Raw genomic sequence first — 12,691 nt, 5'->3', positions numbered from 1 at the left:
AGAATGTTTCCTTTTTCAAGATATGTAGCATATAAAAAGATACAGTGTTTATTTTCTGCCACCCAATTTCTGACTGCTTCATGAAACCTAATATCTATTAGCTTCTCTACAGTAAGCTGTTTTGGTCTCAAGTTTTGCTATATTAGGCAGCTAGAAAATGCAGAGAATTAAATACATACATAACTTGGAGTTGTAGTGCCTCACAGTTTGGTTTTTACTATTCAGAAAGAAAGACTAGATCTTGACTTTACTTATCCTCCATGCTAATTGCTGTTATCTAAAACGAAAGTATTTGTTTGAGTGAAGAAAGAAATCCATAGTACTGAAGAGGAGTTTCATCCATGCAAAGCCAACTGAGCTGAACTCATAAACCACAATAGAGGCAGCCAAATCATGAGAACAGAAGCAGAGAAAGGGAACATCAGATTTCACCAGATAACAGTGACTTCAAAGATGTTCTTTATTCTTCTGTCTCTTTCCTAATATCCCTTTTCTTAGATAACCCAAATCACCATTACAAAGTGTAAAATGCTGAAGCAAACTAATCAAATGAAAATGCCACTATATTAAGCAAGTTAAATGTGGAGACATCAAATACATGACTGGAATGTTCTGCAAATTTCTGAGATTATTCTGCAATATTCTGCAGCAAACATCAGTATTTGAACATTTTTCCACTGAATGATAAAAGCATCATAGCAGTTTTTAAAATTCTTACCTGTTCATATACACTACAATTATGTACTGTGATGATTATGTGATGTGATGATTTACTCAACACATTAATTGTAATTAATGCTAATGTCAATAACTGATGCTAAAGCAGCAATGCTTGCAATATCAAGATAAGATAGATATTTAAGATCATAATTTCTGCTCAAAGTGATGACATCACATTCTCCTCTTGAAACATTATCCTCTGCTGTAATTCATTCAAAGTAGATGTTGTATGGCCATGACTGACTGCTTAAAAGAACATTTTAATGTAGAGTCCTGTTGTCAGGAATCTCCTGTTCAATACCCTGCTGAACCTCAGCAGTCTCACTTGCTATTCCTAGCAGGAGTCATTACTGATATACGTCTGAAACCTACCTTACTTAACTCAGCTACTATAAACTCGAGACTGGGGAAAATTTTGAAAAACAGTCTAGGTTACCATAAAAAATACCAAAGCTATCAACTTAGCCAGAGAAATGTAGGTCAAAGCAGTGTACTCCTGAAAAGTGTACAAAGTAAATTTCTGCGATGGTGGAGTTACTGTCCTTCCTTTTATGAAACTGACTCCTAAGTTGATTAATGGAATGCTGCATCTTTTTACATTACCCGAGGGCAGAAATTATTTGCATTAGAGTGCCTGGAACTGCTTCCTCAATTGATTAAAGACAAATGAAGTTTGAGAGAACTGTCAAGCAGAAAAACACTTTTTGGTGATCATAGACTCTACTAAGGCCTAGAAAAATATTTCGTTTGATTAGAAAGAAAAAATATTTCCCCTTGTATTACTAATACTTGAGTTCTGTTCTCATTTTTATTCAGAATGCAGCAAGATAATACCAGTCTGGAACTAAACTAAATTTTGGCAAATGTAAAGAATTTAAAGGCTATTCCTCCTGAGACCCACTATAAAACACTAAAAACATCTTCAAGCAGGTACTTACAGAGAGATGATGTAATCTAAGTCAGGAAAATCCTCATTTACAGTTTGCTGACAGAACTGCCATGCAAAAGAAACTGCGTTTAAGACTATTCCAAACACATGAATGTAAATTCAATCTCTGTCCAGCCTTTCTGAAACTGGGCTACATCCTAAGTTCTAAACTAGTTTTTTCATGTCGCAAGTTGGCATCTTTGGAGAGCTGCAAGTCCAGACTGCGTTAATGGCAAACATGAATGTACGTTTGACTTGATATAAACCTCTTATTTCAGAGGCTGTCTTCCTCTAATTTCTCACCTGCTCTGGCAATCTGAAAGCACACTTGGCTAGTATGGTTGTACTGATTAGTATTCTATTATATACTATACTAGTAGAAAAATACTATACAGTCAATATTATTATTATTTTATAATAATAATAGAACATTAAAGCTCATGGGGAAAAAGCATGAAAAGTCAGAAGGGTAGCAAAAGGGAAAAGAATGATCAGGCTACTTTGCCTGCTGAGACACAGAAAATTCACCAGTCCTAGATGGACATATAAACTGTCTAAGAGCTCCTTTTTGAACATACATAAACTCAATTTTACACAGATTCACCACCATGGAACAATTCTCTCAGTTCACAGATCACACTAGCTAACTAGGTTTCATGTTAGCACTGAAGAACTGTTCTCAAGAACATGGTGTGTAAAATATGAAAGCAAAATAAATACAGATGCATAGTAATTTTAATTAATGTACAATAAAATTTTGTTTAATTTTTTATCTAGATAACCTGAAACACAAATTCAAATTCCCCTTTTATAAACTAAATTTGGCTACTTCTAACAATATAACAGTGAAATAACAACAGGCAATATTTATGAGGCATACAGAAATGTCAAACAATATTTTATGGCATGGAGCAGGCTTCTTTACTAGTGACATTATTTAGATTACAGTCCCCTATCTAACAAGAGATATTCCATACCTGCCATACAAGTAGTTGGCTATTTTTGTATTAGTCCACAATTCAATAAAACGAAGTTTTCAAAAGACAGAGACACAGGTGACATTTTGCTATCAACTGAAGGAACATCAATTTACAAGACAGGTTCATTTTTTTGTGAGACCAACATAGCGGAAGGATTACCAAAGGATTATCTCCAGGATAACTGACAGCCTACATCCAGTTCCAAAAATGCCTTTAAAAATCATCATATGTTCAACATTCCTACTAGAACACAAGTTTATTTTTGTTCTTAAATAGGAAAGTAAAGGAGATTAAAACCCCACAAAATCAAAACAGAAGCAACTCATCACTTCCTGCAGGTTCAAGAACTACAAAAACCAAAGAATCACAGTGGCAGCACTAATGAGCTTCCCCCCATTTAATGACAGATCTTCTATCACAATACAATGGTCCCCTCACTCCTAGTGCTGAGAAAAACCATAAAGTCCATCATGCACTGATGAAAACTGAAGAGGGATAAAGGAGAGAGATGCCACATAATCAGCCATCCTCACTGACAAATGCTACACAGTAGCCAAGAGAGATATTAAAGATTCTTTTGTTAAATCTCAATCAAATCCCTGCCACCTCTATCAGGCACCTCTTTAATTGCTTCCTGATTTAGTCTTCTTTAGATTGAGATACAAACACTGACTTCTGTGCTTCATTCCATTTCCAATGTGCTTCACAAAACCAAGATAAATATAGAATATCCTTTCAAGCTGAAAGTGCAGCAGAAACACCACATCATTTGCAGTCTACATCTTCCAATATTTACTAGCCAAATTGTAATCCAAAGCGTACCAAGAACCACACGTAATTTGCCATAAACCAGCATTAGGTTTGCATCTTCCTAATGCACTGAAGAATAGCATTAATGAAGGCTTACTATGATGCTCTAAGATACTAATTCTGTTGTAAACAGCTTTATAGGGATTTTTTTTATTTATTTTCCTTTATGGAATTACGATAGCAGAATGGTTAAAGTAAGTACCATAGAGGAAAAAGCTTTAAAAAGTATGTTTGAGTTCAACTGCTTTCAGGAGAACTTTAAGTCATATCTAGGAGAATCAAATTATTACAGCAATAAAGGAAAAGATACATAAGAATATACATACAGCAGTTATAATTCATTCCAATCAAAAACAACTCTGGTGGCCAGTTCAAAGACTTGCTCTTGCCTCAGGCCCAGAGCCAAATACATACCAACTGTAAATAAAGGTATCAGTAGATTAACAATTTACCCCAAGTTAAATTACAGTAAAAAGTATGACTGCAATAACTGCCCATATGTTAGTTCCTTCCCTTAGGCAAACATGAAGCTCCTTCCTGTACCCCTCAACAGTAAATTATAATTATCTTGCATTTATCATAGGGTAGGATTATATACTTAGGCAACACCCATTGCAGCAAAACTTTGTGGTATATTAAATTGCGTAATACCCTCAGCTGAGATAGATCTGACAATTTTTGTATGTCTAAAATATTATAAAAGCAAAACCCATGAATTTCTACTACTACTACTCTTTTTTTTTTTTATTATTTTCACAGAAGTAGCAAAAGCAAATCCATTCTATTTCAAATATGAACCAACAAGTGGCAGAATGTGTTAGCTAAAATGTAGCTCCAAAGATATTTCTGAAGCTATACTTTGGAAGTACCGACAAAGTGTTTTGACATCTGTGGTATATTCTCCCACACATGCATATCCCTCTTTCCTTTAGCTAAAAATGTTCACCAATTTCATTTAGAAAACTTCATGCTGAAAATTTTGGCATTTTTGAAACAGAGATCAATGATCTCTAACATACAGCTTAACTCAGCTCCTTTCCTCACAGAAGTTGACTGTTGGTCTTTGGAACTCGCCATAAACACAGAACATGATTATAAACACTAAAAATTGACCTCCCCTTAACCTACACACGGTGACATTTCTGGAAAGCACGCAGATTCTAGTTTGCAGTAATTCACTTTTGAATGAGGTATAACAGTGAAGAACCTGGCACAAGGGATTTATAAAGTAGCTGTCCTTCCATGGACCTCCTAAGACACAGGTTCCTAGACCCAGGACAGATTTCTAAGAACTATGTCGTATCCTCTTTAGCACAGTTTATTCCCCTGGCACAGCTGTGAGTAGGAAGATGCACAAGATAAGAGTACTAGAGAAGCTGCAGGATGAGGTGTTAGGTGAATACAAACTCACCAAAGCGACTTATTAACGTTCACCTCTGCTGATTCAATAGGCTGAGGCAGATCTCATGACATACTCCCTTAAGCTTCAGCACAGTGAACAAAACACCCAACCTGCTCTAATACAGCACCCTTACCTCCCCAAAGTGCTCCTTCCACACACAGACAATTTATTTGTCATGTGGGTTCCAAGATGCTTTCTGTTCTTCATAGGCTTCAGAAAGGAAGTATGAAGAAGAATTCAAAATGCACCTTTTTATAATGAAAAGCATGGACAGTGGAATACAGCTCCATAGTAATTGCTCAATTGCTCAATTGCAAGGACAACTCAACTTCACAGCAGCCCTTTTCCACTCTGTCATCTTCCTGTGCTGTTTCCTACAGTTGTTCTTGGTTTTACTCCCAACTGGGGGTAAAGGAACTGGCCACAAAAAAATGACCAGAGAAATTTCAGTGTCTATGAAGAACACAGAGCATGGAAATGCTTGAAGTAAACAAAGCAAAGACTACCCCTTGATTCACCGACAATATTTGAAATAAAAATATCAGCAAACCTAAGTCAGTATTAATTTCCTTAAATGTCCTGTCTCTGCAATATTATAATACTTCTTAAGAATGGTTACTACTTTGTAGGCAGAAGCAGAAGTCTTTTCCTTTCAGAGACATTCATGTTTCTTAAAAGCATACTTTTACAATTCTATAAGACATATTTCTGAAAAAAAAAAGAATTACAAGTCAAATTCCACATCTAAATGAAAAGTCATAGTTTGTTTGATAATAAGCTAACTTCATAACGATGAATATTTCTTATTTCCTGGAGAAACAAAGGTAAGTATAATGAAGATGGGAAGTCCTGCAGCTTAAGTCAGATCCATCCACATTAGTACAGACAAGGGCAGGCCTATGGCATGTTGCGATAGAAACTTACAGTAACTATTCCATTCTGTCACAAATAAACACCAAAAACAAAACCCACATTTTAAATACAACACCTCTTCCAAAACTGTAACACTTGGCACTACTTACAAGCTACTGAACATTATATGGAAATGTCCTTGGAAGATCTAAACTCTAATATGAAGAATAAATCCTGAATAAAATACATTATGCAGTCATTCTTCTCATGTTTATTTACACATTCTGCCATAACTTGGAAGTACTACCAATTGTACTGCTATAATAACATGCAAACAGAAACCAACACTTAAGGTAGACTAAACTATAAAGACAGAAGTTCACATGCAAAAGAACATCCCTTTCCAACACTGCAGGGCCAGTCAGGTGAGAGAAGATTACTACTACAAGTCACGTTTAACAGCTCAAACTCTTCATACACAAGACATCGGAGATTAAATATTGATTTTACATTATAGCTATTCATTATCACTAGGAACACTCACTCCTTTTAGCTAAATTGTAGCCAATAATTTGATTAGTCATAACCCCCAAATTACACAAAAAAAAGCCTGCAGTAAGTTTTATAACATCTCTGCAACATCATGCTGCTTCCTTTAAATACTTAGCCACAGCTTATGCAAGCTTGGCACATTGAATGTGGGAGGTACTTCAGCTGCGTCTATGGCCTGTCCAACAAGGCAGCTGGAAACATTTCTTTCTATACAAGTCTCTCTAATATTCCCCAAAATTTTTTTTGTACCTTTTCCTGAGCATGAAGAAACACAAGAGATGATGCTTGGTTCACCAACATTTCCTCTGAGTTGAAACTGCATTCATAAGTACATTTTGAAAAAGCCAAAACTCACATCTGGCATTGCCTATATTCAAATACTTGGCAGAAAGAACTTGTTGAGAAGTTCCATCTGTGCTTCTCCTATAGCATCTACATCCCATTCAGATAGCAAGAAACCTGGTCATGGTGGGTTCCCATGATAGTTACAAGCACGCACAAGCAAGATGTACAAAACTAGTTTTAGAGGCAACTAAGCTGCTCTTTGGAAGTATCCTGGCATTTTCTCCATCATTAGGCAGAAAAAAAAGTTGGGGCCAAATCTATAACTTGAAACAGATGAAAGTTCTTTGCTTCAAAGGCCAGATTCTTTCCAGTGGCCTGGTTTCTCTCTTGTAAAGCACAAACTAGATCCTACTGCCTTGTCAGCTGCAATCACTTTCTTCACTTACAGGTGAGTCTGTGATCAATGGCACAGTCAGCAGAACCTACACACTCACCACCTTTGCACCAGGACCCTGTGGTGTCAAAGCAGGGAGCTCTGGGCAAACCACAGAAAGGACTCAAAATGCTGCTGCACTGCACAATGATGCAATTGCATCATTGCTGAGATACCTTTTTCCTTGTCTAACCCCAAACATGGCGTTATTCCATAGCAAGCAGTGCACTTGGATCAATGTTTCCTGAAATTAGCAGCAAGTAACAGCTTCTAAATGCATTTTAAAGTGCACCTTTACTGACAGCAGCAAAAACAACCAGTAGCTATGACTTTCATGCAGAATTCATCCAAGTAGTCATTTTTTGTGGATAAGCAACTTATCCTGACCTGAGAATGCTGCTAAGGGATAGCTGTTAAAATATTAAACACAGCTGTTGAGAGAGGCCACATCAGTAACAGTGTAAAGCATCTAGTATACAGATGCAGTAATTGACAGCTCTTAATATCCTGACAGGCTGCATGAGCTAGAAAAAAGGTGTGCATCTTGGAACATGATGTAACAAAATTGGTGATAAGCTATAAAAGAAAAAGATGTCTTGCTCTTAATCTTGTTAATAAACCCTTACTTCCAGGAAAGAGCTGTAGTGCCCTACATATGTTTTCAACTTGTTTTATAAGTCAAAGCACTAGCAAAATAATGTATTTAGATGCAGCTATGATTCTGATGAATCATTCCTTGCACCCAAAAATAATTTTAGACATAAGAGTGCTAAACTCATGACAGCTCAGCAGAACCTTGCACTGGAGAAGCGCGCAGCTGTTTTAACATGGGAATCACAAAGAGCAGCTTTCTCAGAGAAGTAAACTGCCCTAAGATCTTTTCATCACAGGGAGATAATGTATCTGTCAGGACAACCCAGGAAGCAGAACAGTGACTACCTGCTCAAATAAAAAAATAAAAGAAGTCAGAGTAATGGGCTTCCCCTACAAAACACAGGTTTTTCCACAAGGAAGACTTCCCCTTCATCAGAGTGAAGGGCAGGAAGACTGACCTTATGAAATCACTTCAAGCAATAAGGTATTGATCAACAAGTTCATCTGCTAGAACTCTGAAGCTTGACACAATGAGACTAATCTCCTGTTCCTTCCTCACTAGGAGAGCAGCTATAAAATGGCTTTGCTTGAAGGCGAGGAGAAGAGGGAAGACAGACAGAAGGGTTTTTATTGCTTGGTTTTTGTTTGGTTTAAAGAATTTAGTACAAGCCTGCCACAGGAAGGAGAAACGAGAACTAATATGTAGAATCAACAGATAGCTATCCAAATGTCTGTCCTGGCATTTTGCCAGTTTGATATGACTCACAATGACAATATTTTGATTAGCAAGCTTTGGAAGAAATTCAATATTTTATCCACTACAAGACCCATGCCATATACTGTAACAACACTGAAGTCTACTGTAGTTTGACAAGAAAGTGTCAAACTGGTTTCTGGGTTTTGTCAGGTATGAGAACTTGTTTTTTCAGAAGCCTCTTCACAGGCCTACTCATGCTACAATAGAATATGCTGCAAGAGGAGCAAAAAAGATGTAGGCAAAAACAATTTAAACCATTTCATAATGTTCTACATTCTGTTCTAATCCCTCACTCATTCTTTGGATAAAAATGTAATTAGAACAACCAGAGTAGAGAGGGCCCTCCTGTGAGCACAGACATCTCATTTTTTTCCGCAAATAAAACACTTCTGGAAAATTGATCACAAATCACTGCATTTGTCTTTACTACAACTGAAAACGTGACGGTATAAATAAAGGTAGCAAAGCTGAAATTGAGCAACCCAGCTATGAAAGACAATACAAAGCAAGACATGGTGATGTTTCTGCCTATGGGCAACAGTAATTTCTCAACACTTCCCCTGTGCTGTTCCAGCAAACCCCACATAAGTATATTAAGTTGTTGAAGTGTTATGCTCACATATGCATGTGGCACCAGGTGGTCAGTAGTTTTTCTTTGTAAATACAGGTGATTAAAGCAGTGTTTTAAACAAAAGAGAGCCATGCTGCCTGCAAAGAAGCATTTTTCATCCTCGCCCAGTGCAAGTTTTACTATTAAAATACCAGCATGCAAAGGGCTGATCCAGCATTCACTATGGTGATGGAAACTCTTCTTTGCCAATGACAATAGAAAGACAGCTGAAGTCACTCCAACCAAGGCCTCTTAAGGTAAAGTAGCTGCTGACAGGTAAAGCTCCTGCCTTGCAGTCTGCTCTGTTTACAGCTGATCAGCACTGAGCCCCTTCTATGCCTGAAGCCTTCTGCCCTTCTAATTTTCCAACTTTTGCACTCTGAATGTTAAATTCAGAATCAGAACAGCCATTTTTTAACCTGTCCACATGGCTAAAACATAACAGATCAAGAACATCTACCACAATAAGATGATCCATCAAATATTTTCTGTGAAATTGTAATTTCACTTATTTAACACACCTTGATTTCTCAGCATTCCTGACCTAAAGCAAATGGTTACAATGTTTATATATACAGAAGTAACTGTAAAAACAAAACCAGAGGGGATTTGATTTTGCCCACAGTGGATGAGAATAAACAGTGGCATATTTAGACAATCTTGAAAACTGAATAAACAGGCAACAAATAAAAGACACCAAACACTTTTATACATCTCTTTATGTATAAAGGCCTACCTCACAAACAAGCATTTGGGCTTGGAAGCTCTTATTAGCTTCCTCTGTAATTTTTTTTAAAAAAAATAACTATTAAAAAAAAGAGGACACAGTCCCTTCCAAACTGCAGATATGACAAAGATGCTATGCACAGCAAAATATCAGATGTTTAACCCTCAACACTGTGCAGTCTTCTCCTCTGCTGACATTCTGCAGCTGCATGCAGCCTGAGATTCAAGATTAATAAATTGTAAATGAGGAAACAAATCATTAGTATGTCCAGTCAACTTCCTCAAAACACCTTCTATGAGTCTTAGTGTACCAGGAGGCCAGAGACAGCCTGGAGAAGGGATGTACACAAGGTTGTCCTGAGCATACACATCAAGAAACTCAAACCAATCACCTTCCTAGTTACACCAGATCTGCCTTGTTTATCTGCTTCAACTGATTCACAGTAAACTCAGCCCATCCATTTGCAAGTCTGTGTTATAATTTTAGCCACAATGGTTCTGAGTGACTACACTAACATCGGGATAAATAAAAACATAACACTACTGCCAAAGACCACAGCAAACACCTAATCAAAATAGGAAGATAATAGGTGATCAAGTGACAAAGAACAGTAAATATTATTAATATCATATCAGGTTGAATGCCATAGCAAAAAAAGAAACAAAACCGATATGAAGAAGTAAGGCATAACAAACCAACCACTCTATTCACTAAGCACGTTTATCTTATTGTTATCTCACTGGTTGTAGCCAACTAATTTTTTCTCACAAAATGTACAAGAGCAAACTGTCTGATAACAGTAGGAGATAAAGTTCTGAGAAGGACTTAAATTAGAGAACCACTGCAAAAAATCCTCACTGCAGAGAAATTTAAAACACCTTTGCAGCACAAAATGCAGATCACCAGTATGGCTCTTCTCCACACATTATGTCATTTTGTTTACAGAATATGGAAAAATAAATTAACATGCAAAAATAGCAATATTATAAAAAACATTGGAATGTTAGCTCTAAAACATTTGTCCCTTTACCACCTTAAAAACATTTATTAGAAGTAAAGATAAGCTTCACTTCTTGTAGTATGCTAGTTAACTGTTCAGCTGTCACTAGAAAACCAAAACTGAAGTTATCAACTCAACCACAGTTGAACCACTCACAGTTTTTTTAGCTTTCATTACTCTCCTGATACAGTGGAAATCTATCATGTATTCCCTTAAGTATTTCTTGATCTTTAGAAACAATTGTTACCAATGGGAATAATACAAAGAGAGGTATGTGAAAGAGTTACTTAAATCATGGTGGGGAAAAGCACACAGAAATAAAACTATCTATGATATGGAGAATTACACAGAAACCCTATTTTAAGAAAGTATCACGTGCAAAATCTTCAACAGTTCAATTTAAAATCTAATGCTGCTACCTCAAATTAATTACAGGAATTAAAAAAAAAATACAAAACCATACTTTCAGATGTAGCTTGGTTTTGAATTTGTTAAATGTCTAAAAGTCTAACATAATATATATATGCCAGCTTTTGTTATCTTAGAAAAGATTACAAAGCCTTATAGAGTTTCACTTCTAAAGTGAAACTACGTGGTAAACTTTGCCAGCTGATAACATTCTAAATACAAATACAATTGATCCAAGAACATCAAAGTAAATCTATTCTCTTTTCTTATAGGCTGAAAAATCTAATCTATAGCAAGATAATATAATTTTCTTATATATTTTCTATCACTTAGTAAGATAAAAAGTTGTGCTGCAAACCAAGCAACCAAAACCAACTAGAGTAGCCATATTTAAAAAAAAAAAGTCATAGCTTTTAAGTCAGAAGTAAGCTTTGAACTTCACCAGCAATTTTTAGTGTCATTAAAACTCCTTAAATTCATATACCTTAACTATCAGCTGAATTTCAGAATTTTCCTTTGTCAGTACAGCTCATAATTCACAGCACTTTAACATACCTTAACACTTGCAAAAGGCTTAACTTTGCAAGAAGAAAAAGGTTATATATACTTGAAATATATATGTTCATATATAAACTGAGTTGCATCCATGTGTTTCTCCTACCTTTCCAGTATTTTAGCTGTCTTCTTACAACAGTTTTCTACTTGTGAAATTAAGTGTCATGAAAAGCTTCAGCAACAAAATGGCAAAACACAAATACCAGCAAAAATTTCATCTATCCAGGCTTTCTGGTTAATTTTCTGTGTTCATGCCTTGCATTCTTCCCCCTCCTCCTCCCACTATGGATCTATTGCATAGAACAGGCAAGATGCCCCAGCACATCCTTGCTGTGGTATGCCTGCTCCAGAGTAAGATACAACCAGTCACAGTATAAAAAGCCAGTGAGAGCTCACACACTCATCCTCCTTAAACTGTTTCTAGAATCTCTTGGCTGTGTTGTGAAAAATTACTAAAGTAATCAGAACAACCCATGGTACAAAAAACAGTAAAAAACCAAAAAAATTTTGTATGCCATCCTCATGCAGTTTTTTTCTCCCTACAGCAAGCTTGCAGTACCAACACAGGCAAGAACTTGCACAGCATGCTAAAACTCAATTAGGCCTATGCTGCAAGACACATTTCTTGCTCCTAATGTTCCAGGTGTGACAGGATTCCTCTCAGCTTCAATTGCACATAGTATATATGCCTAGTTTTCTGTTGAGTTCAGTCATCTTCCTGCTCTGTTGACTTCAGCTTGATACTAAATGAAAAAGAAACATGGTTATGCCTGAGATACGAGTAGCACAGTAAGAGAATGTGCATTTGCCAACCATAGATAGAGATGTCAGAGCATTCTGGATAATAAATAACAATGTGTTCAAAGAAGCTAATAAAAAAATCAGGCATAACGACTCAAGGAAATATTGTTGAGACTAGAAAGAAAAATATTGCATTGACCGGTTCAGGTCTCTATCTATAGTGCCCTTGTCACATACCGAATTTCCTCGGCTACCCTGCCAACAAGTTCCATTTTTCTTGTGGATTATTTCTGCTTGCAATCATTTTGTACACAGCCTACTGCAAGCAAAGTTATCT

At 36.4% G+C, this 12,691-nt stretch overlaps 1 protein-coding gene across 1 annotated transcript in view; it reads right to left on the bottom strand.

Annotated features, from left to right (window-relative positions):
• Positions 1-12,691, bottom strand: part of MYRIP (myosin VIIA and Rab interacting protein) — a 207,506-nt gene that overhangs the window by 180,183 nt on the left and 14,632 nt on the right. The gene's annotated exons all lie outside the window — the stretch shown is intronic.

This window comes from Poecile atricapillus, chromosome 2, assembly GCF_030490865.1.
Source record: "Poecile atricapillus isolate bPoeAtr1 chromosome 2, bPoeAtr1.hap1, whole genome shotgun sequence".
NCBI classification, from domain to species: domain Eukaryota; kingdom Metazoa; phylum Chordata; class Aves; order Passeriformes; family Paridae; genus Poecile; species Poecile atricapillus.
This window is presented reverse-complemented; position numbering and strand designations above follow the sequence as displayed.